This window comes from Rhipicephalus sanguineus, chromosome 2 (genome assembly GCF_013339695.2).
Source record: "Rhipicephalus sanguineus isolate Rsan-2018 chromosome 2, BIME_Rsan_1.4, whole genome shotgun sequence".
Lineage (NCBI taxonomy): Eukaryota > Metazoa > Arthropoda > Arachnida > Ixodida > Ixodidae > Rhipicephalus > Rhipicephalus sanguineus.
In genome coordinates, this window is record NC_051177.1 from 45349145 (window position 1) to 45370726 (window position 21582).

A 21582-nucleotide genomic window follows, 5' to 3' on the forward strand; every position below is an offset into this window, starting at 1 on the left:
ACGCGAGGTATCGCTTCTGTGTTGGCTGTATTAAGGAATTACTTTCTCAAAAGCTTACACGCCATTAAACTGGAATGATTGGTGTTTTTGCGCGCGGTGTCCGCAGCTACGAAGGTCATCTATTATTGTTTGTGCCGTTGTCATTTGATTGAATCACTGGGAAACCCACTCCGACGATTATGCGATATGCTGACAACCATGGAGCCGCTACTCGAGCACTATCAGCATCACCGTGGCCTCCGCGATTAGCTCCGGCACGCCGTCTGAGCTGATCGCGGAGACAATACCAGGACTTATTCTTGGGACAGGTGGCGTCTGCTAACCGTCATAGTGTAGCTCGAAGACACAAATGAAAGGGCAGTCATTATAGCCGGGTTTATTAAAAAGAAAGAAAATGAAACTACCCAGGTCAATCAGAAAGACGCAGAGACACACGGAAATCTTGTATTTGTGTCCTCATGCTATATTCTGACGGTTGGAGTGCCATCCCACGTGATGCTCGCACACAGCAGCGAAGAATATCTTGTACTTATTTAGGCCGGTTGGCCTGTATGGACGTCACCTACTGCATGGCACCTTCCGCGTGCATTCACGCCATTCACCATCCTTTCCTTTTTACATGAAAGTGTTTTATGCCGGGGCCCCCAAAGATTTTCATGACGTATTTCTGTCACGGAAATACCTCAGAGAAATGAACGCTATCAAATGACAAAGAAAAAATATAAAAAAGTTCCGTTGACAGGAGTCGAACGCATGACCTCTCGGTCCGCGACAATGGCTGGCGGGCGTTTAGCCCACTGAGCTACCGCCAAACACTTAACGGAGGCTACCTGAACGCGCCTATTATCTTTAACACTTTCCTCTCACAGTGCTTTTGTATGCATGGATGGATGGATGCTATGAGCGTCCCCTTTGTAACGGGGGATGTGACATGTGTGCCACCAGGCTCGAAAAAAAAAAACGCGCCGTTTCTGCGACCGTCCCACTCGGCGCATTCCCAATAGAAGTGCAGTTTCGTTTAACACACCGCGAGATGGTGGCTTTAGCCCAAGCCTCGCTCATAGCATCCATCCATATCGAAAAATAGCTCTCCGACGCTCGTCTGACTGTCGCACCGCGTTCCCCGCTCGCTCTGTGAGAATCAACTGCCAGGCTAGAGGGAAGACACGACGCGCGTAGCGTTTCTCTGCGCGTTTCACGACGCTTTGGAGGAGTGCATATCGAGTATCAGTGTTTATTATGCGCTTGTTGATGCCATATTTGTGCGGGATTCAGGGGCGTAGCCAAGGGGGGGGGGGAAGGTTGGGGGGTTCAACCCCCCCTCCCCCAAAATATTTCAATTTTACATGTGTATATATACACGCACACATAAAAACACACGCACGAACATACATAAAATATAACTGAACCCCCCCCCCCCCCCGAAAAAAATTTCTGGCTACGCCCCTGGCGGGATTCACCATATGCGGTGTCCACGTATATGTTACGAACTTCAGCTACCGCAAGGGTTAAATATTGATGATGGGCGTTAGTCGACGGTACGGAGATGTGCCTCTAAGCGACAACGAAAGAGCTTCCACATCAGGCGGTGCTACATCTGCCAAACAACAATGGACATAATACAAGCTCTGATATACCGATGCACTAAAGCAATCAACTACTACTGTGACCGATTAATATGAGAGATTCCTGCCGATTCCTATGACAGAGGGATCAACCATCAATTTTTCCTCTCTCTTCTACTACTCGCACTCTTCCTTCTATTCTTCTGCTAATATTTTTGTTACACTTTCTATTCTATTACCCTGTTATTTTTTTTTATTAAATTTGTTTCACACAATAATTTACATCATGAAGTTGTCAATAACCATAAAGCAATGCAAAATTTACGCATGAAATTGTCCAATCAAAATAGCAGCGTTCGCACGTCATAAACAACGTAAATACCAGCTTTTCCTATGCATGTTTGGTATAAATAGAGCGCGTTTTAGCGTGTCTATGCACCGTACACCGTGCATGTTTCCTTGGCCGCAGATGTTTAGGAGGCAGAATATTCGTCACAATTCCTCGATATCTCGTGTTATATATTTCTGCCTCCTACAGTACTTGGAATGTGGAATGGACTGCACTGCCAGTCTTGACGTACCATGCAGACTGAGGGCAGCAGTGTATATATATATATATATATATATATATATATATATATATATATATATATATATATATATATATATATATATATATATATATGTATATATAGTGTGTGTGTGTGTTTAAGATTACGCCAGGCGAAGCTGCTCGATCTGTGCGCTTATCGGTTCTAAAGCACTGGCGGCGGGAGGCTATCGTCACTTTCTCGCGCATGAACTCTCATTAGCTAAGTGGTAAACGCCACAATTAAAATTAATAGGCACCAGATGGCATGCAGGCGCGAACATCCGTTCGAACCACCTTCGTTGTAGTGTCGAAATTCATCCGCACTATACGCTACTTATGTCTTTGGAACAACGGGGCAGGTTTGCCGAAAATACGGAAAGAGGAGGTGGAAGAGGAGGAGGAAGCAATAGATGGAAGGACAGGGAGGTTAGCCAGTTCTCGGACCGGCTGGCTACGCTGCGCTGGGGAAGGGGGCAAGGGCAATTAAATATGATAGAAAAGAAATGTTAGAAGAAAAAAGAAAGAAGAGAGTGAGAAGAAGAAGATATTCATAGGAAACGAAGGAAAGAAGAATACAATATACGACACTGCTTAAAGTCTGTCTCTAGAACCACTTGTCTGCAAGAAACGCAACAGCGCTCTCAAAGCCTTCTGTGCTGAGGACGCTGTCGACCAGGGTCCTCAGACCCTTTCCTCCAACAATGGGCGATGATCAAATACATCTAACACTCTTGAAAGTTATTTTCTTGGCGCCCGGAAAGAAGTACTCCATGCAGATATGTCGCTGACTAGCAAGTGACGTTTTTCACGAGAAAAAAAGGGGAAATATGTACAAGCAGGCTAACCATAGCATGTGGACACCGTAATTAAATAGTAACGGTATTTGGGCAATTGCACAAGGGCACAACAGGAACGCAATTTGACCCACCCATTTCTGTCATAAGGACGAGCACCAACACCAGCAGCATGACCAGAGCTATGTAGAATAGACTTACAGCAGAATTAGGAGTCTGTCAAGTGCCCGGGCAATATTGTGAGTGAACGACACAACCGTTTTAGGGGCGAAGCTCCTTAAGGCGGCACCCGTTCGTCCCTCGTAATCGTCGTCGTCGTAGTAGTAGTAGTAGTCGTAGTCCGTAACAAGTCTTACGCTTTCACCTCCAAGGTGGTGCCGGTGGGAGATTTTTCCTGTGCGTTGTTGAACAATAAAAAATTCGCAGCGTGCGCGTTAACTAAAAGCCGAATTGTTCTGTCTCTCATTCCCCATTAGCAGCCATTGGCATGTTCCAGTAGGAAACGTTAGTAGAAGTATAAGTGTAAGTGTTAGCTAAAAGCCGACTTCTTCTGTCTCTCATTCCCATTAGCAGCCATTGTTTACCTCCAAGGTAGTGCCTGGTGAGATTTCTCCTGTGCGTGATTAAACAATAAAAATTTTGTTCAAAACGCCGTTGATTGATGAAATAAACCAACGAAAGACGCCAGATGTTTTGTAAAAGCAAAATGAAAGAACGCCAGATGTTTCTAAAGCAAAACGAAAAGACGCCAGCTGCTTAACTAAAGACGCCAGATGTTTTCTAAAGCAATGGTTTTCTAAACAATGAAAATTCACAGCGTACATGTAAAATTAAAGTGAGCTGCAAGGTGTCATAACTCATCGAACCTTTAGTATAAACGCGCCCGATCTCACGTCGGTGATGATGTACTGGGCAGAATTCACGGAAGATTCACGGTTTACCGATGAACCTCCGCAGCTTCGCCCACTCATCATCATTCACTCCGTGGATATGCTGTGATTTTTTTTTCTTTCTTTTTGTCACTTTGAATACACATACTTGGAGAGAGCTTGCAATGTTTATTTGAATGATGTCATCACGAATGAATTGTTTGCTCGGCAGGAAATTCTATGCTCGAAAAGCATAATCGATTATTTGGTAATAAGAAAAATTACGATCAGCTAGTTGTTCTGTGCGGGATTAAGTTAATTTTGTTTGTGCCCTATTTAACACTTAATTTCTAACATTACTCATATTTATATTAGTATATCCTTGTTATTCTCCCCCCATCCCTCCCCCCAGTCCATTTTTCATTTCATCTTCGTATTTGTTCCTGTGCACCGACAACTATCCCTCAGTGTTGGCGAAATCAGCGCGATGTGCCATAACTGAGGCTTAGTCATATCTAGTATGGTCCTCCCACTTCCTTTAAAAATCAGCTAGTTATTGTTTTCTAATTTTCCACTGTCTTGAATCCCGATCTTATCTCAGTATTTCTTCCCGTTCTTTTTTATTACCGAATGTCCCGTAGCGTGGCGTGGCATTACATGGGGAAGCGGGGGGAAGGGGGTGCGCGAATATTCGAGTTTGGAATTAGAATCGAATAATACCTAATCGAATAATTTGATTCGACTTTCGAATAGCTAGTATTCGAAGTTTCAAATAATTCGACAGGATGAATATCTAACATGCGACAAAGGCCAATGGTGCGAACTTGGTTAGGGTGGGGTGGCTAAAACTAACGCTAACGTCGTTACAGTAGGCCTTTCGTTTCAAAGCAGTTTCAAAATCCGGAACTAGGCTCGAAACCATGGATAAGTCATGGCTCCAGCAAAGAAGGCCAGGGAACAGTCTGGGACACTGTCAAACTGCTAGCATCAAAAAATAACCAGATCACTGAGCTCAGACCTCATAGTCAAGAGGTACAAAAATTCTTCAATGAGCCCCTGATTCCAATAAAGGATGATCCTACGAAATACTGGAAAGGGCATGGAGCTGTACTTTATCCAGGTATCGTCAAAACTGCCTTTGCGATACCTTCCCATCTTTGCTGCGGAGGTGCCCAGCGAATGCACGTTTTCAACTGCAGGAAACACCGTAACGTCACGGCGAGGGAGCCTGAAGCCACGTCATTTGGAACAGCTTGTGTTTCTGTATGACAATTTGTAGTCTTTCGGTAGCAGTCACTCACCGCGTTATGTGCTCGAGGACATGAGCAGAACTCTTCTTTTTTTCAGTTTTCAATAAAATATTTTGTATTCGATATTCGTTACTTTTCATTCGCTTACCACTATTCGGCACTATTCAATTCGAATTTGATTTGAGATGAAATTTTGCTATTCGCACACCCTTAATTGCATGAAGTTTCTTACAGGACCAGTCTCCCGTAGTGCAGTCGCGTTGACTTCACAACGTCTGAAAAAGGAAACATGCAGATGCTGCGTAGGATAGTGGTGTCGGTGCGCTACTGCCCTTGATGCCCGTGGTAGCGTTCGCAGCACACTTACCTCAGGTTCGCCGACCAAGCTTGCCGCAGCTTGAAGACGTAGTATGTAGAAGTAGAAAATCTGTAGTCCGTGGAATGGCCTTCCGCGAAGGCGAGATTGAGGAAACATTGTAAGGTTACACATTTGTGGTCACGTTATTTTTGTTTTTACTTTGGACGTGGGTGAAATAATAATAGGTTCATCCGCAATGCTACTTTTGCCATGGCTGGCCTTCTTCAATGCAACGACTGACGCTGGTCCCGTCCACATAAATTATTAGTGAGCACTCATAAACTGCTTCACGACTCGACTGTCCTGATTGATTGTACGTTGCCAGTCCAGTCTCTGGCCATTGTCAGTACCGCACTCTGCAATTAGCGCGAGCCACTTGCTGTCATCATTCGCGTGCTGCAAGCAAAGGTCTCGTATCTCAAGATGTTGGAAAGTTTAGCAACTGTTTACTAGCCAGTGACTGTCGCGCGACTGGAGTTGAATCACTGGAAGGCTGATAAAAGTGTGCTTTTTCTCACGCTGTTATCGGTAACTGGCGCTCATGGATTGAGCAAGAACACGAACAAAGTTTTTACCAGGATAGCCGACCGCATGAAAGGGTTGCGCTCCAAAGTATGCAGTCTTCCTGTACTTTTGCGCGCACGGCGCGATAAGCAGAAGTTTCAAAATCCCCGCGATTCGGCGAGCGAGCAGTGATGGAGCACTCGAATCACCGCCCTGTCTTCACCGCTTATGCGGCCGCGAACAAATTGCAGTATGTTGTAGGGCATTATCAACGCTGCTCGTGCATATACCTGTCGGGTCGTGTTTTCCTGCATGGCGTAGCACCTAAGTAACGAAAAAAAGAAGAGGCACGCCACACTCCTCGCGTGCAGTGAATACTTAACGAGGTCCGTTGCCGAAAGCAACGTAACAAAACGATATGCTAGGAATGACAGCAAAAAAGAAGGGGAGGAGGCCAGGAACGGGGCGAGTCATCATTATGCGCCGGGGGTAAGGAAAACAAAACATTTTAATATTCGCACGTAATTTGACACCGTTCCTTCGAGAGCAAGATGGATGAGGCCTGCCGGCTCCTCGATGACCCATTGTCGCCGCTGAAAATCCCTCCCGCGATCCCCGCGTAGGGTACGCGGATTAGCGCCCACCAAGGGTGCCCTTAGCCAACTACCTTACGTGGCTGACGGGGAGAACACGCTATTTTGTTTTCCTTATGTTTCTCTTTTGTTCATCTCTAGTGTCGTTACAGAGCGATGTATCGGCGCGCTCTTTCTATCCTTGTCTCCCTTCTTTACTTCCCCACCTTTTTTTTTTTTTTGACGTTACTATCGTCGTGTTCCCTCTTTTTAGTCTGGCCAACGCACATTATCTCTCATTATCTACTTTTTCCTCCCTCGCGCGGCCCTCCCTGCGCAAGTTATGCAAGTTCCGATCCTCAACTTCCTTTCTCCCCCCCCCTTCGTTTTTCTCGAACGTGTGACACTTCGCGAGCGAAGTAGAGACCTTCGCTGTTTAATTAGGTGCCCCACCCGAAAGAAAGTTGAGAGCTCTCTTTTTCCTCGACTTTCTCTTTAGGTTAAAGAGGGAGCTTACTTTAAAGTACTTCAACGTCCTGCAACCTCTCCTCTTCGAATGTTTGTTTCAGCTTTCTCTTGTTTTTCGTTCGAGCTAGCTGCGAACTCTCCGAGGAATTAAGACCCTTCCTTCACACTTCCCGATAGTCTCGCATCAATAACGTGACGTGACACACTCTCTATATATCTCTCCCGCGGACGAAGTAACGCGTCATACGCGAGTAACAACGAGAACAGAGAAAAAAAAATGAATATGATTACTCCGGAATGGAACACGAGGGTCGATGTCACTACGTTGATTATTCCTTCCCTTTCCCTTCCCCCTCTCCTCCGCGCAACGTCAAATCACGAGGGGGCACAGAGGGCGCTTCACTCGTAGATGGGGAGGCGTCCACTTTGTCTCGAAGCTATTGCACAGCACGTTGTAGTATCCATCAAGCGCACCCGTCTTTGTTCACGTTTGTTTTTCAACCCTACGAGCTGAACACGCCGCACGAGCACAGACACACAAACACAGAGCTGCGAGTGCGACGCTTTCGCATGGCTTGCTTCTTTTCTTCTTCTTTTTCTTGACTGTTTTCGCACGTGGGATGATCATCACTCGGTTAAGTCCTCATGATGAAGAAGTTCACGTAGTAGTAGTAGTAGTAGTAGTAGTCGTCATCGTGGGATGCGCCCTATGAGGCTAAGCGCCACGTGATTGGTTCGCTTGGTATACAAGGACACCTACATACACACAGACCGCGAACAAGCAGGTGCACAGACACAACAGACAATGACGCACCACAACAACTGATGGTCCCTCCTCCTTCTCTGATTCGCGGTCAAAGAGGGAAAGAGGCCTTCTTCTTCATCGCAAACAAGAACGTGATGCCACCGTAACGTGTTCTAATTCGGGAAAATCACTGTTGTATCTGAGATCAGGGGACTGCGGGCGCCACGGAGCGGAGAAGGCTTGAGACATCGGGGCTCCACAGTATTGCTGGAAATATATATCCTGCGAAGTACCTAAACAAACCTTGCGAATAGACTTTCAGTGAGGTTCAGATCTGATGTGGGGTCCTTTCGCTTCTCAGTCTTTGTCCTTTTTTTTCGTTTTCTTTATATATATTCAATATGGCTGCCTTCTCCTCCGACTAGAATAATTCGTTTCCCCATTCAATGGACGTTAGTCAAGGACATTTGAGTATCCTCCGTATATTCCTCGGCTTCAAATTTTTATTTTATGAGCTTCGGGATAGGAAACTAGCGCGACCTCAAGGATCTCAATAAAATTTTTGATCCCACACCATACCATATTCCGATTGCTACAATTTTCTTCGACGCTCATTGTCAGTCAGATTTTTTACTTCTTCACATCACCAATGTAAGCAAGATGGTCGATCCTTTTTTTTATATTGTCAGTGCGGTCACCTCTCCGCTAGCAGGTATTTTTTTTGTTAGTTATCGACAGCTTTCCTGGCCATTTTTCTGTGTTATATAGTTTTACGGGTCTCAATTTATTTCCTGTTATATTGTACCTACCTGCAATAGATTAAGGACAGTTAATTTAATTCCAGTTGTATTACGTTAAACGCAATCAGCAACATTATAGTACACGTGAAAGGGAAAATAATGAACGCCACTCGACTTATAATGTCCGCTGCTTGCGGAAGATTTCAGAACTGGAACAAAGCCTGGCGCCCGCCTTGTTGTGCCCTTTCAAAACAAATTCAGTATTCCGGTATTAACATCAACTTTCGTAAATCTCTTATAGTTACTTTTCGAAACTCGGCTTTACTACGAGATGTTCTCGTAATACTTTATCACGTAAAATATACCTCACTTTTAGATTTACACCTCGCTTTCGTGTAGTTCATTCGGGAGTTCTTACATTCGCGTCTTCTCACATTTCAGGCCGACATCTTGGCGCAGCCGAAGTCATTGGGATCTGATCAGGCTAGGGAAACGGTGCCGTCGGATGTTACTCTTTTGGGCAGACCTCTCAAAACCGTCGATATGCGTTGAGTTAAGACCGGTGGTGTTCGATACGTAGTGTTCTGTTTTTCGCTCCGCCGAAGGAAGAATGTTTTGGTGACCATTCATGATGGTGATGAGCAGTGGAAATCCACGCGACCGCTTGGCAGGCGTCGTTTCATCGGGCCACCTCCTGTAACAGAAGAGCAGAAGCGGAGCAAGTTAGTTGAACTATAGAACTTCTTGGCCCTTAGCCATTACCCGAAGTAGCAAGCACTCGCACGTAGTTACTACTAGATACGGGCTTGCTCGAACACAGTTGTCAATGTATGCAGGCACAATAGATTAGCGGAAAAAAAACGCCAGGCCTGCGCTGAACCCGCAGCACAGTCACAGCGAAAGCTGGAAGAGCGGCGTTTCTAGAGCCCGTTAAGCTCTCTTGGGGCTACAATACAAGTACACTAGAAAGGTACCCACTACGCCATAAATCACAATTTTTGTGTAGTTGGGAAGCACCTACTAAGCCATTATTCGCCATTCTGCGGAGAAGTGAGGCACCAGCTACACGTCTGTAAGGCATTATGTGCACTTTGTTGACGCGACGACTGATGACGATGAAGAATTATGGCTCAGCCCTTTGTAATGGGTTGGAATCTTTAAACGGCCCACCAGTTATGTAATTTGCATTGGGTGACGCCCGGTCGCTATTTCCCTCTCCCGTCATGCTGTATAACATACGTTGACGTGGGAGAGAGACGGCAGGGGGGGGGGGGGCGAAGAACTTTACTGACACCCCGAGGAAATGGATCATGCGCTTATGGGCTTCCTTGGCAACCAATACAAGTGCACTTGCGAGGAACCCACTACGCTATAAATCATTGTAATTTTACTGAGACACCGAGGAAGTGGATCATGCGCTTATGGGCTTCCTTGGCAACCAATACAAGTGCACTTGCGAGGAACCCACTACGCTATAAATCATTGTAATTTTTGAGAAGTAGGGCAGCAGGTACTGTGCCATTTTTCGTCATTCTACGGAGAGCGTTGGTACCTGCAAAACGCATGTAAGGCATTATGCGCACTTTGTTGATGCTGTACCTGATGACGATGAAGAATTATGGCAGAGACCTTTGTAATGGGTTGGAAGCATTCAACAACCTACTCGTTGCGCTATTCGCATTGTGTGACACCTGGTTACAGAATTCGCGTTGTGCGACGCTTGGTGCTCATTTTACTCTTCTACCACGCTATATTGCATATGCAAATGGGGTTCCTTCCCGACATGAAGCCTGAATAGGACCTTTTTGCAAAGCAGTCTCAAGCACCGGCATGGCTCAGAGGTTGAATACTGGGCTCCCACGCAGAGGGCCCAGGTTCGAACCTCGTTCCATCCTGGAATTTTTTCTTATTTCGTCTTTTTTTTTTATTTCGAGCGATACTGGTTACGGACACCGGCGGCGGCGGCGGCGGCGGACAACTACGGCGCCAAAAACGGCCGGTGAAATGATCTCATAACAGCTTTCGCTGTAAAAACACATTACATGGGTCCTAATGCATTTGTCTAAGACAACTCGAAAGCGAAAGCTTTCTTTTTCTTCCCAGTAGATATAATTGATCCCTCCCCTCCTCCGAAAGCTTTCTGCATCTAACGTGGTTTTGCGCTGCCTCCGGCATCGGAGGCATTGCAATGTTTTTTTGCGCCTCACGCGGTTTTGCGGTGTCTCAGGGATCGGCTCACCTTTCACAAAGACGTCAACATGTGACTCCACGTCAAGTGACGTCATGGTGACGTCACGATGGCGTCATAGACTTTAGCGATCTGTGACGTCATCACATGACGATTTTCTGAATCACTTGTGTTGACGCCGCCAGCGGTCAATTTTTGCGTTTGATGAGGCACCTAAGGCATTCACCTTTAAAGAAAAAGAGGAGGTCCGAACAAAGTGGCCAGACCGTTGCACGTAGCAGGTATGGTGACCTAATCTCAGCTCCTTGTGTATCTAACATAGTGCCATAAAGACAGCATTTTCTCAAAAGCTATTACGTGGCTTTCCCAGTGCCTCAAAAACATCACCTTCGTAGTTCTTGCAACAACACAGAATAAGTTGGACATTTTCGCCTCGTTTCTCGATTAGTTCGGAAATACTTTCACATGGGATGACTTAACTTCTAATACCAAGCCTCGCTTGTGCTTCAGACTGTTTGTCAGTGGATTCGAGAATCTGGCAGCGTGGAAGTTATTCGCGCAGGTGGTATAACACTGCTTTCATCGCAATAGTTTTCGCCGACATAGCCATTCGACGCAGTCCGTTGCCGGAAGCGATATCAACAAGAGTGAATGATTGAACGGTTGCAGGGCGCGTCCGGTTGGCCCCCCTTCGCTAGGAGAAGAGAAAAAAAAAACATTTTGCTAAGAATTTTAGCTCCATTCTTTATTGTAATAAAACATCTTTGGCTGACCGCAGAATAGGCATCTCAGCTGACATCACGACTAACAGCAAACGTTTTGTGAAACGTTTGTGAAAACACTGCATGATCAGGACGAGCACAAAACACTCAAGGCAAGAGAAGTGGGAAAGTATTCGAAAGGAGGATTTAGCGTTATTGAAAATAACTCTTGTCGCTCTTTAAGAAAGACCATCAGTCGCCTAATCAAGATTATCTAAAATTTAAAACACTTCTAACTATTTCATTAACATTGAGTAGACTAGCAGACTGGTCCTTCAGACTTGGCCAACCACTCATGTTTCTCGTCCGCTCTCGCTGCTTGTGCTCTTTCTTTCTTTCTTTCTTTCTTTCTTTCTTTCTTTCTTTCTTTCTTTCTTTCTTTCTTTCTTTCTTTCTTTCTTTCTTTCTTTCTTTCTTTCTTTCTTTCTTTCTTTCTTTCTTTCTTTCTTTCTTTGCTCTTTTAACTTTCAAACTTCCTCATTCATTTTCCCAGTGTAGTATAGCGTACCGGTAATTCTAAACTGGTTAGCATCCCTGCCTTCTCTCTCTATCTCTCCTGTTTCCCTTCCTTCCTTATCTCGTCATCGTTATCTTTCACTCTGTTTACTCCTCGTAGTTTTGATGAGCTACAAACGCGCCCATCCCGCTGCGTTCTCGTAACTGTACGCTGACCCAGCGCGTCCGTGACAGAGCGCCGTCCTCCGGATGACTCATAGAGGCTTGTAAACCTCAGTTCCGCATTTCCATCACTGCCGCGAGAACACGCACGTTTTCACGTGATCACGTCGTCACTGGCCCACGGTGGCGTGACGATGCGTACAGCCCTCAAACCAACCGGCCCGCGACGTTGCTCGGCGCACGGCGGCGGCGACTTCACGGTACGCGGCTTTTACGAGCACGGTTGTATCTATCTAGCTCGTTACGGATGCTGTTCGCACTTGGCGGGAAATAGGACGGCGCACGCGGGCCGCGCTGTACGACACAAAACGTTTCAAGGCCGTTCCAAAACAAACACGCCATGTGTGCGCCCCGAGATTGGGCATTCCTGGCCACGACGCGTTGTATCAACACGAACACACTCGTAAGAGTGTTCTTTTAAGGAGGCGGAAACGGAAAACGAGCTCTTATTCTCTGGGACCTGCGCTAAGATAGAATTTTACCAGATGTTTTCATTTCGACGCCACCTTTACACCTTCCACATCAACGAATGGGTTGCCGGCGAAAGTTTGTATTCCATTGTTGAAAGAAGTATTGCAGGAAGTGCGACATAAAAGGAGACGGGCAGCTTTTATGGACGCAGTTTTATGCCGAAAATTTTCTATAGCACCTTTGTAGATCTCGCACTAACTTCGAGTTTATACCTTTGGAGAATCGGTCAGCTGGCGAAGGTCAAGAAAACCCAGCGTTTATGGAATTTCTTCAGCAAAAGGCTCCTTAGGTGGGCTAGCTTGTTCATGAACATTATGACAGAACACATGAGAGTAAAACAACAGGACAGTGACACAGTGCGGCGTCCTGTGTGTTCACTGTCCTGTATGTTACGCTGTTCTGCCATAATGTTCCTCAGCAGGTTAAAGGGACACTAAAGTGAAACAATGAATTGGTTTAGATTGATAAATTGTACTCGTTAAGTTCACCATCACAAGTTCACCATCACAAAAAAATGGAGGTCAAACTTTCAGTTTTAAATTTGGCGCCGTAATCTTCGCGCGTGACGTCGCGGATTTCAACGCGTATTTTTCGTATTTTGGCGACGTCGCCTCAACGAAATTTCCTGAAACTTGGTATGTTAAACCTATGGCCCCCTCAGATGACACTGTGCTTCATTTTTACCGATTAGCAAACTACGTACGTTTTTAGCAGGCGCCGTCAAAATCTATGACGTCACGGCGTTTGTTGCGGGAATTCCAAGGTGCCGATGCCACCCACATTTTCTCTTCGCGCGTTTTCTCGCTTACCAAGCGTCTTGTCGCGGTAAGAGTGGTGTTTTCAGTATTGTGAAATTGTAGTTTATTAATACGCGACAAATTGTTTTCCTCTTTAGTGTCCCTTTAAATCAGTCTGTGATCAGGCTAACAGGGCCTGCAAATGCCATCCGGCGTGGCTATCTAAGCGTGTCACCTTGTTCTTTCTTCTCTATCCTATCTATTATTCCCCCTTTCCCCCACCCCAAGCGTAGGGTAGCCAACCGAGCCAAAGCTTGGTTAACCTCCCTGCCTTTCCTCTTCGTTTCTCTCTTTTTCTCTCCCCGTCTCTCCTGTAACGCGAACGCCGCTTTTTAAAATATTTTACTCACGTGAACTCGGCAAAGACGGAGTGAACGCGAAGCTCGTACGCCTCGATCCGCAAGCCGCGCGGCTGATCATGTGGCTTGCACGATTTCGCGTCGACGACGTCTTTTCTTCGAGGTCGCGTTCGCATGAGACATATAAGGCTTTCGCCTTAATAAAGTGAGTAATGAGCAGAGGAAAGTGGAGAGGCAGCGAGGTTAACCAGAGTGAAAAACTCGGTGTGCTACTCTACACCGGGCAAGGAGGAGGCAGAGATTGAGAGACATAGGTAAGCGCATAGTCTGAGAGAAGGAAAGATAGCGGAGGTAAAATAAAGGCAGCGTAGTTGACAAGGCTAAGCCAGGTTGCATATTCTGCACTGGGGAAGGGGCAATGCGACTGAATATCGAAGAGGAGGGGTACATTTCGCACTTCGCGGGGAGACACGCTTACAGTCGAGGGCGTCGCATACAATGAAGCGTTTATCATCCACGCCGACAATAATGCCCGTGATTATCCAAAGGGTGGACATTGTAATCATATAAGATTGGCGAAGCCATTCACAATCTAGACGACTCTATGGAAAAGTGTAGTTTGCGACGAGAATGAAGCGTAGCTCCTTCAATATCTTAGGGCAGAAGTTCAAGGGAAGATGGAAGCATGAAGGGCATGAAAAATTCGTGAACACAGGGTGATGTCGCTGGAGCCAACGCGCCGACAAGGGGTCTTATCCTCTTCAAGGACAGGACCGGCGACACCCCGTATCCGAGAATTCATCTTCTCTACGTAAAGGCACACATACCGGTTGTCATCTAGGCGAGTTTACAGCAGAGAAAAATTGGGCTGCACCGTTCCACACGAGATATATACAACCAGGAATATCAGGAATACTCAAGTCATCCCCTTCGAGTGACTTCTGCTAAGAGTGAAACGGCGAATTCCCCTAAGTACGAAACTGCAGCACACGTATTCCCGACGTAGCCGATAAAAGAATGTACGCGTGCAAACATGGACACAAGATATCAAGACAACACAAACGCCAGGATCAGGACAACACATACGATCGAGACAACACATACGATCGAGACAACACAAACTCGGTGTTCGTATTGTCTTCATCTCGTCCGTTGTGTCCGTGTTTGCGCACTTACCTTCTTTCAGCAGGAATCCATACCAACCAGCTAAACTTTCTCTCGTTCTAAACAACATACATTAGCGTGAGCAACAAGTCCACTCGTCACCTTAGGCTCGACTCTCGGCAGGACCAGGCTAAAAATGTATAGCGTCTCTCTTTTAAAAGGCACGTTTTTTGCGCACCCGTTTGCGTCATGTGAGGAACGAGCGTCTGAGACTTACCCGATATATCAACAAAGGCCGGCTGCGTCATGAAACATTACCGCCTCCTTTCGTCGTGAAAGACGAAACGTTTTCAGCCAACGGCTGTGACAAAGCGGGTTACTTCTTTTTATTTGGCGACGGAAGGAAGCCATGGAGGGCTGATGGTGGTAAATTTATCTTGGGAGGCCTCTGATCTGAGCTTCTGAGCACGTCAGCCGCTGCCATAAGCTCTATTTCGCTCTTTTGCTCGAATCCGTAAAAAAAAGTATTACTCGGTCTTTTGTTTTCTTCTATGGTCACATTTAGAAACTATCTCGATAATGTCGCACAACGGCGTGAGATGGATAACGCAGCATGAAGATAATAGAGCATATATCTTCGCTGTGTTTCTTGCGAAAGCGCTGTAAAACGCACAAAAACGTTCTAAGAAGCAACGCTGAGCAGTGTCACCACTCATCCCACGTCCGTATTCTTGATGCGAAGGCGCGGCAAAAGAGTACTTGGTAAAACAGTGCGCGAAGGAAAATGCTCGAGTATTTGAAGAAGCTCGCAGTCTAGAACGCCTAAAAGAAGGCGCTGAAATAAAAGCAGTCAGCCATGTCCTACTCTTTCACGTTATTAAGGTTTGATGTTGACAGGGCCGCTTTGGTCCGTGGCTGATGTTTCAGCCTGCAGAGAGAGTGAGAGAGAGAGAGAGAACCGATGCCGTTCCAGCAACGAAGAAGCGGCTGTCGCGCAGTGCAAGCCTCTCGCGTGTTCCCTAGGGAACTATCGGGCCCCGAGAAAATACGGCCGGAGAACGAAAAAAAGCGCCGCCACACTGGACCGAGTTAGGAGGATGCACTCCAAAGTTTGTACCCTGTTTCGCCCTCCAGTTTGCCTGGCTCAAGAAACTTCGTTCACTACCTGCTCCGTTTATACCAGGTTTTCTTTAAAAGAGTGACAGTTTTCTCTTTCATTCTACTTCGCTTTGCTCCCGGGAGCACCCGAGTTTGGGAGAAAATAAAGAAACCGTTCCCTTTCTTGGTATTCTTTTTTCTTTTGCCCATTTACTTCCATTATGGTGCAAACATGTTTTCGGCACTTAGAGGATGGTACTCGCAAATTTTTACGCCACGGAATTACAACAACCGATAAGTCTTCGTCACGTTGACAGCCTTCGTATTGTTTTAATTGGTGTTACGCTATTATTTTCTTTAAACTCTGTACAGTTCTCAAAGGGGCTCTAGTGGACACCGTAAGTTGATTGTCAAATCGACTGTAGCCTCATACGCCATGTTAAGATGACGACCAGACACATCGAAGACATTCAATACTCTTGCGACGCTCCGAGATGACTGGGTTCTGTGTATGTCCTCCGAATAATAATAATAATAATAATAATAATAATAATAATAATAATAATAATAATAATAATAATAATAATAATAATAATAATAATAATAATATGCGAGGAAATGATGACGACAGCGTGCTTCTGTTAGAGAACACCGGCACTTTTACGCATACCATCTACTCTTGAATAATAGTTTAATAGTTCACGTCTTTAAGTCGTGGACATTCACAAAGCAATACAAATGGACTTATCAATGAGCACTCGCGCACTTATTGGAGCGATTTATTTCTTGCCTTTTCTCTTTCCTTTTTTTCTTAATGCAACGGTGACGTATTCCTGAATCTGCACATCTTCAGGATCACCGTGTCATCTGTTGTAAATGCCGGCTACGTCAGCCGTCAAAGCAACCGTCCAATAATCTCGCAGGTATGACTGTCCAAGCATCGTGCCTCAGGGCGAATTCCGTTTGATGTTGGCACGTGTAGACATACAGGTGCAAACAAGGGTGAGAGGAAAAGGTGGAGATGTTAGGGGGCATGTAAATCACAGGTATGGCTACTCTAGAAATTACTTCAACTGCCTCAAGCCAAGGATGCAAATGCCGAAAGCTCAAATACCGACTCCTCAGTCACTAACTGAGGCGCTATCATGCACTTTCGAATAGAGCGTCACTCTTCGTGTTCACTTCGCGTCAACACGAAGGGTGCAAGAAGTCACCACGTGATGACAACATATGACGTCACAGGTTGCCAAAAGTCTGTGATACAATGACGTCACTATGACGTCATATAACATGACGTCATCACTTGGTCAAAGGTTGGCCGATCACGGACGCAGTGCACAAATTGAAGGACACTTTGTAAATTCCAAAGTGTGTTCGGCGAAAGACTGCAGCCATTCGTCTGGCTATGCCATGGTATTGGGGAAATCCAAATTCTTGGGGCGCTTCTCCGAACCGCTTGCCGTGGAATCATCACCGGGCCGCTTAGGAGCCATCCGACTAACTCGAATGCTGCAACGAAACGTCTGCGAAGGAGCGTTGCCGCGTGCGCCATGGCGTGATTGCTGAGAGAGCGTAAGGGGGAGAGGCCACAGCTGTGGCGGCGCAACTGTTGCTATGCGCCGCTGCGCCATCACGTGATTGCTGAGAGAGTGTGTGGGAGAGGGGCCACAGCTGACACGGTTCCAGGGCACGGAGGGATGGTTAGACGCCGCAACTATGAGGCATTGAAGGTTTTCGCCTTAAAACCGCGCGAGGTGCAGAAAGCTTTTGGAGGGAGAGGGGGGGGATCAATGCATCGACTAAGAAAAAAAAAAGATGGCTTTCGCCTTCAAGTCGTCTTAGGCGAATGCATAAGGCGCCCTGTCCGTTTTTATTTTTTTCCATATTTTTTATCCCTTGACCCAATTCACCATTTGTACAGTGGCAAACCAGACGCGTGTCTGGTATACATCCCTGTTTTTAACACAAAAATGTTTTATGCCGGGGTCGACCGAGACTTCAGTGACGTATTTCCGTCACGGAGATGACGTCGAAAAAAGGCACACGATCAGATGGCAAATAAAAACTTAAAGAAAAGTTCTTCCCCGGGAATCAAAAACCCCCGTCCGCGACAACAGATGCCGGGCATGCTATCCACAGCGCCACCATCACACACTATGGAGGCTTTACAAACGCACCTTTTATATCTCACACTTTCCTCTCACAGTGCTCTTGGTCGCCGGAGTAGTGTCGCCGTCTGAGAGAGGTAAAGTGAGTAATTAATCATGACCGTGGCCTTCGCGATTAGCTTCTGCAACGCGTCGCTGCTACGCGTCCGCCTCATTCGGCGCGTGTCTAATAGAAGTGCAGTTTTGTCAATGTCCTAACACACACTGAGGTGGCGAGCTTAACCCAAGCCTCGGCCTCGCTGATATCATCGATCTATATTGAAATACAGCTCTGCGACGCGCGGCTGCCTCTGTACACCGCGTTCCCCACTTACGCTCGCCCCGAGAAAATTTGGGCCGGGCTAGAGGGGAGACACGACGCGCGTTGCGTGTCCCTCAAGTCCCGCCGCCGTGGTGTTATGTTTACTCTTTAACATGCCGCGGGATGGCGACCTTAGCCGACGCTCTTCTGGCTGTCACACCGGTTTCTCTGATTACGCTCTCACCGATAACTATTACAGCTACCTCAAAGGTTTGTCTAATCGTTGATCATGGGCGTTAGTCGTCGGGATGGAGGTGTGCCACCAAGCGTCAACTTGCGTGCATCCACGTTAAACGGTGCTATAGTTGGCAAACAACAATAGACATTGAGCAAGCTCTCTTACATCAATGTACAGTAAATATTGAACTACTTCTGTAGGGGCACGTTTTACTATCGTGTTATACCTATTCCTATGATGGAGGGATCAACCATATTTTTGTTATTTCTTCTCCTCGTCTCTCTCTCTCTCTCTCTCTCTTACCACGTGGGACTTTCCCGTGAGTGCATTTCAACGGAAAATAAACTAGGTGGCATAACGTATTTACGCCTTCCCAATCGTCTTGTATGTTCCCTGCCTCAGAAGTTCATTTATTCTTCCTGTAATTCTTCTTGCCCTAAATTCGTTATACCGTCGTCTAAAAGTACTATCGATCGTCTAAAAGAACTATCACAAACGACACCGTTCACAAAAAAGTCTCAAAGTCTGGGGTAATTTCAGGGCGCATTTCGAGTCCCTTAAGCTTAGTCCCCTCGCGCTAAGTTCTCAGAGGTTTTTTTGCCAAACATCCGAACAAATACAAAAAAAAAATATAAATCAGAAGGACACACGATGTGGAGTATAAACTGTGGAAGAAACTTCGATGAACGAACAGATATAGTGACATAAGTAGGCTCGGTTTCAGGCAATTTCTGTTGTCCGTTACCAAGTAACTGCTAATGTACAGTGAACGCCGTGTTTGCAATTCTAAATCAGCGCGAAACGAGAGATGGAAAGTACGAAGTGTTGCTCTGAACGGCAAGGAAGAAGGGCGGGTTGAATCCTGCCGGAAATGGAAGGGCCCCGCATATATTACGTGGGGTTGGGTTTGGGGGGTACGGGGGATGGAGAAACGAAAAGGGGGGGGGGGTGGAAGCTTATCGCAATAATCCCCGAGAACAAGAAACCCCTTTCCCGGCCGTGTCTTTTTCCATTGGACAGCGAGGGGGGTGAAATAAGGTCGAAGCAACGCAAGGAAGGCTAAACCGCCTTGACTGTGTGCGCGATCCTCCTAAGCCCCCCACCCCCCTTCCTTTCCACTGTTCCTGACTGCACGTATAATTTGCGCTTTCAGCAGTTCCATACAGCAATGTAGATGCTACAGACACCGCTTTCAGCCCTGTTAGCAAAGGCAGCATTTTGCCCGACCGACTGTGCTCGCTTGCTTCAAAAGAGGTCCGCGCAGACGATGATAGGTAAGGCCGACGGACAACCGTATTACGACACAGGAGATCCAGAGGATGATTTAAGCAGCGCGTTCTGCGTAACATCATAAAACACTACGCCAGAGAAGGAAGGTAATAGTGCAAGCGCGCATCGAGCGAATTCCGGAACGTTGCCTAATTTTTATTAGCTCAAAGGAACCACCATGGTGGAAACACGCTACCTTCAGACTGCACGTTTGGCCAGCAAAGAAGGTCGTTTCTGCAAGCAGACGACGCCGCCACAAAAAAAGTGGCGCTCTAGTGCTTCAGCGGCTATGTATATGCATTATACAGCATGGAAGCGCAGCTCTGACACAACTCGTAAACAATGTTACAGTGGGCGCCAGAGACAGCGAGCACGGTGGACTTAGTGTAGGTAGCAGAGTACGCGTACTGCACCGTAATTGCGAGACGCCAATGCACTGGCTGTGCACACGGGCGGAATGCAGCGGAGTTCCGAACCAGTCTACCTTAAGAGAGCGCTGCCTTGTCGCTCACTGGCTCCTTTTCACGGTGGGCCAGCACGCGTCCTTGGACGACCGAAGGCTCTCTCCGGTAGAGAGCGGCGTCGTTGGACCTGGCAGGTCGGGGCGGGAGAAGCGAATCTTGAGGATTTCGGGGCCCGAGTCTCCGCTAATCCCCCGGAGAGCAGACCGGGCCGCCGCGTGGATGGGGGGTGGAGCGAGGAACTACGTCGAGACTCTCCAAGAAAATACCCTGCCGAGACAAAAAAAAGAGCCGAAGACTCTTACGGAAATGGACGAAATGCTTCCGTAGCCCACGCACGCGTAGAAGGGGAGGCATGAGGGGCGGACAGACGGCTGACCGGAAGGGACGGACGGACATGACGATGCACGGCACTCAATAATCGATGGCCGCGCTCGGAAATAGCGAGTGGTGGGAGGAGGGAGAGGATTAGGGGTCCGTTCGTGTAATGAACGCGCCGCGGACGCTCCCTGTTCCATAATGAAGGACGGTCGATCCGTTGCCGTCCAGGCGAAGATCCGCGGTGCGCATCGGCGGGACGTGGCTGGCATGGGCGCTGTTGCAACCACCCCCCTTCACTCCCACATCACGCGTCGTGTTCTCACGCAACCCGTGGGGGTTCTGTGTGACGAGCCGTGTCGGACGAGGAAGAGCCTACTCGAAATCCCCTGTTTTGGCGCGCTCCCGTGCGTACATCTCCGGCCGTCGTGTCTTGAGCGATTAAAGGCCTGGTAAATGCCATTACGCGGTACGTCCCTGGAGCCAGATGCTGTCTTCCGCATTCAGTGCACCATAATAGAGAGAGAGGGCGCGCTTTAATTAACGGATTGCGGAAAAGTCAGGCCGAGAGACATGTTCCAGGGATGGTTTCGTCGAGCTGATCAAAGGGTGAGGGAAGGGGGCAGGGGCTCTATGGAGCTAGATGAGAGACGGTGATCAAGATTGTCATTAGGCAACCACAGATACTTCGGTTCACCAGATACTCCCATATGATCACCAGTACTTGTAGTATGCTAATATACACAATTCAATAATGTTCCCGTGGCATAGCATAAAAGTAAACAAAAATATCGCGTGCTCCCTTATGCATTTGCCTATGACGACTCGAAGGCGAAAGCCATCTTCTTTTCCTTCTCAGTTGATGGCATTGATCCCCCCCCTCCTAAAAGCATTCTGTGTCCATGGTGGTTTTGCCCTACATCCGGGATCGGCCCAGCTTTGACCAAGTGACACTGTTGCGTAAATACGTCGCAGTGCTGATTCTCTTGCGTCACTCTTGTTGATGTCGCCGTCACTCACTTTTCGCGTTTGAT

The 21582-nt window shown here is 47.0% G+C and overlaps 1 protein-coding gene across 1 annotated transcript in view; it reads right to left on the reverse strand.

Annotated features, from left to right (window-relative positions):
- Positions 1–6422: 6422 nt before the first annotated feature.
- Positions 6423–21582, reverse strand: part of LOC119382851 (leucine-rich repeat-containing protein 4C) — a 232277-nt gene continuing 217117 nt past the window's right edge. The window contains exon 5 of the mRNA XM_037650729.2: positions 6423–9151. The gene's annotated coding sequence lies outside the window, so the exon portion shown is untranslated. The remainder of the gene's footprint in view (positions 9152–21582) is intronic.